The sequence below is a fragment of the Mesoplodon bidens genome (assembly GCF_964165515.1).
Source record: "Mesoplodon bidens genome assembly, chromosome: 5".
Taxonomy (NCBI): domain Eukaryota; kingdom Metazoa; phylum Chordata; class Mammalia; order Artiodactyla; family Ziphiidae; genus Mesoplodon; species Mesoplodon bidens.
In genome coordinates, this window is record NC_138161.1 from 4,694,594 (window position 1) to 4,700,593 (window position 6,000).

The following is a 6,000-nucleotide window of genomic DNA, read 5'->3' on the forward strand; positions in this document are numbered from 1 at the left end:
ACAAAGACCCTATTTCCAAATCAGGTCACTTTCAAGGGTGCTGGGGGGTAGGATCTCAGTGTATCTTTTGGGGGACACACTTCACCCCACATCAGGACCCACGAGGGAAGGGCTCTCTCCTTTTTAATCACAGCACGTGCTCCCATCTGTTTACCCCCTTCCCCTCCCCCATCACCCCGCCACTGACCCCTCCCCTCCCAGTCCGCCCCTCCCCCCAGGCTGTCCTCAGCGACTTTGCTCACCCCCCAAGCTCAGTTCTTCCTAACCTCCCACCCACTCCTGCCACTCAGCCGGGGGTCACACCCTTGTCCCACACTACTCAGCTGGCTTCACCTCCGCAAGCTGGACCTTGGCCCATTCCGCCTGCTTCCTCACCCCTCCCCCTTTCTGTCTCTCCATCCTGCCTGTGGGAGCCTGGAAGGCAAGGCAGCTGCAGCTAATTCCAAGGACGGTGCTTTAACACTGGGTTGTCGATGACACATCCGCTTTGCTGGTTCCTTAAAGGGAGACGCAGAGTGGGCTGTGCACCTGGACCATCCCTGCAGGGCAGCCTTGTGAGGCCCCTCACAACGGAATGCAAGCAGGCCACGCCCCCTGCTGGTCCCACCCATCGTTCCATCCCTCCCGTCTGTCCAGTTCCTCTAAGTACCCCCATGTGTCCCCCACAATATACCCAAAGGGATGGTCCATCCATCCCTCCCGGCATAACTCCCACTGGCTCCCAGGGCCCCTGCGGTGGAGTTCGCCGTGTCCAGTGTCAGGGCCGGGTCTGAGGCCCTGCAGCACTGTCCCTGCTGTTCTCATCCTACACGGCCCTCAGCTAGGGCATCGATTTCAGCTGCTATTGCTGCCAAAGAGAATTTTAGTGACTCTTTTTCTTAATACAAAAGTCATATAAGTTTATGCTAAATTTTTTTTGAAAATTTCAAGAAAAAAGAAAAGCTTTAAACCACCTGTAACCTCACCATCCAGAGAAAATCACCTGTAACAAACTGGTGTCTTTTCAATGTTTTCTGTAGGTAAGTGCTATAGTCTGAATGTTTGTGTTCCCTCAAAATTCAAATCTTGGGACTTCCCTGGTGGTCCAGTGGTTAAGAATCAACAGATTCTTGCAATGCAGGGGACGCTGGTTTGATCCCTGGTCGCGGAACTAAGATCCCACCTGCCACGGGGCAACTAAGCCCGCGTGCTGCAGTGACAGAGCCCATGCGCTCTGGAGCTCGCGGGCCACAACTAGAGAGAAGCCCCCGCACTGCAACGAAGAGCCCGCGAGGCAGAACGAAAGATCCCCTGTGCTCAACGAAGACCTGATGCAGCCAATAAATAAATAAATAAACAAATATTTTAAAAAATTCGAATCTGGGGCTTCCCTGGTGGCGCAGTGGTTGAGAGTCCGCCTGCCGATGCAGGGGACACGGGTTCGTGCCCCGGTCCGGGAAGATCCCACGTGCCGCGGAGCGGCTGGGCCCGTGAGCCATGGCCGCTGAGCCTGCGCGTCCGGAGCCTGTGCTCCGCGGAGGGAGAGGCCACAGCAGCGAGAGGCCCACGTACCGCAAAACAAACAAACAAACAAACAAAAAACCTGGGCAGTCTATGTAACAGAATGACAATACTTCATGGCCTTTAAAGATAAAACATAAGTCTCTGAAGACATTTTGAACTTCCAAGAGGCGACTCAGGGCCAAAGATGCCCGGGAGGTGCCCCGACCCTTCCCTGCATTAGGCGCGCGCAGTTCAGTGGAGAAGTTTGAGAAGCACTGACTTAATTCTCTTCATTTTAGAGCTGCAGGAACTCGCCCCAGAAATCGAGGGAATTTCCTAAGACACCTTCATGAGTGACTAGTGGCTGAGCTGGGGTAGAAACCAGGATGCTTTTTTCTTCTACATTCAACTATTTTGTGCAGTCTTCTGAGGGCTTGGCCGACTTCAGACCGGCTAACAGAGAGATGCCAGGCCCATGACCCGGCGGCCAGCACGTGACCAATCCGGGCATAGCCACTGGGGAGACCACACCCCGTCTTGCTTGGCTGCCCGGCCTGCACCTGTCCCAAGGAGGGTCGTCTTCTCCTATTTGACAAAAGCATTCACAGGACTCTGGGTGGAGCCAGGGGAAGGTAGCCCGGGCCTTTTGTGCAGCCAAGTGTCTCACTTAACGAGGAACAGTTTCATAAAAACTCTCCCCTGTGGGGCGGACAGAATAGGTCACCCCAGAACTTCCCTGTTGACATAGGGAGCAAATTTAGCTGAAGGCACTTGAAAAACAGCCAGTGCAAGGAGGGTGCTCTGGACCCCTTTTTCCTTCTGAAAGTGAGAGATTAAAGTCCCCTTTGAGGGGACTTCCCTGGCAGTCCAGTGGTTAGGACTCTGTGCGTCCACTGCAGGGGCCACGGGTTTGATCCCTGGCCGGGGAACCGAGATCCCACGTGCTGTGAGGCCAAAATACAATAACAACAACAGCAACGAAAAGTCCCCTTTTAGGGCTGCCCTCCCGGTACCAGGAGGACAGGAAGTTCTGTGCAAACAGACCTCGTTAGAATAGCGCTTCCCTCCCCCTTGCCTCGCCACGTACTTCGTCACTTTTCCACAATCGTCTCTCTGTTCAACCCGGTATAAACGCATGTAGGTTTTGCCACTTCTTGGGGTCCTCACTGTCCTATGAAGGCTCCTGTGTCTCACATGGAATAAACTTACATGGAATAGATGTGTCTGCTTTTCTCCTATTAATATGTCTTATGTCATTCAATTCTCAGGCCAGCTGGAGATGGAGAGAGAGAGTTTGACTTCCTGCAACTGCCTGGCACTGGGCACTGATAGACAGATGGACACTGGCCGGGGTGCAGGAACAGGGCCCCAGGGACCCCCATGATCCAGGACTTACCTCTTTAGGGAGGTCCCCACAGGGAGCACTTGGGGGGCCTTTGTACCGCAGCCATCTATGGACTGGAGTATTTCAGGGACAAGAGGCCCAGCCCTACCAGCTGTGCAGCTGTTCACTATCTCTGTTCTCAGCTCCATCTGTCTATGAGATCATCTCTGCCCATCAAGCAGGCCATGGGCCTCACAGTTCTCTGTGGCCCCGTCACCCTTTCCACAGACACTGGGAGATTTACCATCTCTGGAGAGTGGGACCAGCTCTTGTGCTTTGCAGGTGGCCGTTATTAATAAACCTGGACTGAGTTGAAGAAACACATTTCCGACAGTGGCATATACACTCTGCAGGCACAGAGAGGGCATGGCTCTGTACGAGTTAGCTATCGCTGCCTAACAAATAAACCCAGGGTGTAGTGGCTGAGAACGACATTTATCATCTCAGTTTCAGTGGGGCGGGGATTTAGGCACAGCTGGGTTGACTCTTCGTCGGGGCTTCTCCCAAGCTTGCAGTCAAGGTGTCCGTGTGGGACCCCAGGCATCTGAAGCTCCCCTGGGGTCTGCCTGCATGCAGTGTTTGTCAGCAGGACTCGGTGCCCGGCAGGCTGGCTCTCAGCCAGGGGCTCCGGGCCTCGCGGGCTGTTGGCCAGAGTCTGTCCTAGCTCCTTGCCACGTGAACCAGAGCCTAACACAACTGCTGCTTCACTGGAGTGTGCAAGCTGGGAGCACAGCAGAGAGAAGCCCTGCAGGACGGAAGTCGGTCTTGAGACCTCAGCATGGAAGTGACATCCTGTCATTCCTGCTGTTTTCTATTCTTTAGAAGGTAGTCACTAGGGAGGTCACATAGGACATGAACGGCAAGAGGCAGAGTCATGGTTGGGGGCTGTCTTGGAGCCGGACCAGCCCCAGCACTGCGCATCAGGGTGGACTGGCTGGAAGCAGCAGCGCTGACCGGCACTCACCAATTTTGTGCCGGCCTGTGCTCAGCACTTTACGTCAATTACCTCCAACTTTGGGATGTCCTGCCCTGTGTCCTGTGTCACTGAACCCTGATAACACAGACACTTGGAGAAGGTGAGTGACTTTCCCTGTTGATTAATGAGGGACAAAGCCTGGTGCTGACCCAGATCATCTGGCTACACCGGCTCAATCTTCCCGCTGGCTGTGATCTTGGCCTTTCTCGAAGTTGAGGGGGTTTTACTCTAAGGAGGTGGCACTGGGCACAGCTGTGAAGGAGGAAAAGGACAGGGCCTGATGACCTGGATGAAGAGCGTTCTCACTGGGGAAATGCCAAGTGCCAGGATTAAGTTGCCTTGACCCGTGGGTATTTGGAGCTGAGGCAGGGGTACATCCTCGGGCTACTGGCTCTATTCACACCTTCTGGAAACCTGTCAGGGCTGACTCTTGGCAAAGTGACCCGCAGCCTGGGTTTGCAGGTGACTGAACACCAAAGAATAAGCCAGCTGCCGTGACCACACTCCAGCGGTCCCCTCGACATGGGGCCTTTCAGAGGTGTCGCCGTGACGCCCGCCTCTCGCTGGGCCACAAATGCAAGACAAACAGTTGCACAGGGACAGGGAGGAAGGCCTCGGCCGCAGCACGGCCCGTCCTGCAGGGGCCTGGCCCTCAGCGGGGCCAGAGCTTCCTTGCTGTAGCCTCACCTCATCCAGGAACTGACGCTGCTGTGATGGCCAGACCCGCCCACGGGCCAGATCAAGGTGTCCTTTCCTCATCCGTGGGCCTGTCTTTCTGGCTGGGGGTCTGCATGCTGCAGATGAAAGAGGAGCCCCTTAGAAGTCAGATTTCTTTCTGTTTTTCTTACTCTGGTTTAATAAGCAGGAGCAAAGAGAGAGTGCTTGGGGCCAGAAAGCCATGAGGGTGCCCTTGAAGGAGGTCACGTCAATGGGAATTTTCTCCTGGGCTGTACATCTTGTGCGTCTCCCTGTACGTAAAGCTGAAATGTCCTGAGTCAGAGCCTGTAAGACGTGAGGGTGGATGAGTTTCCTGGGGCTGCTGTTAAGAAAGCACCTCACTCAATACTCTGTAATGAGCTATATGGGAATAGAATCTAAAAAAAGAGTGGATAGATGTATATGTATAACCGATTCACTGTGCTGTGCAGCAGAAACTAACACAGCATTGTAAATCAACTACACTCCAATAAAAATTAATTTAAAAAAATAAACATTAGGTTCCGCTTCAATTTAAAAAAAAAAAAAAAAGAAACAGAGGGGTTTTAAAACAACAGAAATGCGTTCGCTCACAGTTCTGGAAGCCAGAAGTCCAAAATTGCTATCACTGGGCTGGCAAGGTGTGCCAAGGTGCCAGTAGGGCTGTGGTCCCTCCGGAGGCTCTAGGGGAGAAGCTGTTCCTTGTCTCCTGCAGCTGCTGCAGGCTGCCCGGTATCCTTGGTTTGTGGCCCCATCACTTGAGTCTCCATCCGTGTGGTCGCATGGCCTCCTCCTCTTCTGCGTGTGAGTGTGAAGTCTCCTTCTGCCTTCCTTTTGTAAGGCCACCTGTGATGACATTTAGGGCCCGTGTGGATAATCCAGGATCATCTCCTCATCTCAAGAGCTTTAACTGAATCATATCTGTAATGTCCTGTTTGCTGTATAAGGTCAGAGTGACAGGTTCCAGGAATTAGGAAGCACGTGGGTGTCTTTGGGGGACAATCATTCAGCCTTTCGCAGATGGTGGCTGCCAGGCAGAGAGGTGTCCTTGGTGGTGTAGTCAGGCTCTGGGTGCCTGTGACCTCTGTCTTGTGCTCCAGGTGGGCCCAGGGATGCCTGCAAGGGAGCAGGTGTAGACTGGCGAAGCAAGCCACGGATGAGCTGGGTACACTGGAGAGCACCTCAGGCTGAGGGTCCTCTCTCCACCTCCTCCCCTCCTGCGGTCACACTCTGGAGGGCCCAGGGTCCCTCCTGGGACAGAGCCCGAGGTGTGCTCCACACTCTGGCGGCCCGCACATGGCGACCGGAGGTCGTTGCCCTGACCCCGAGCCTCGGTTTGAGTCTGAATCCTACCAGGAATGGGACTTCAGGGACTTTGCATCTCGTGGCTGGATCCTGTCCCCTGGGGCTGTGGTTCTCACAGCAGCCCGTGAATGCAGGTCAGCGGGGGCCTGAGAAGGAG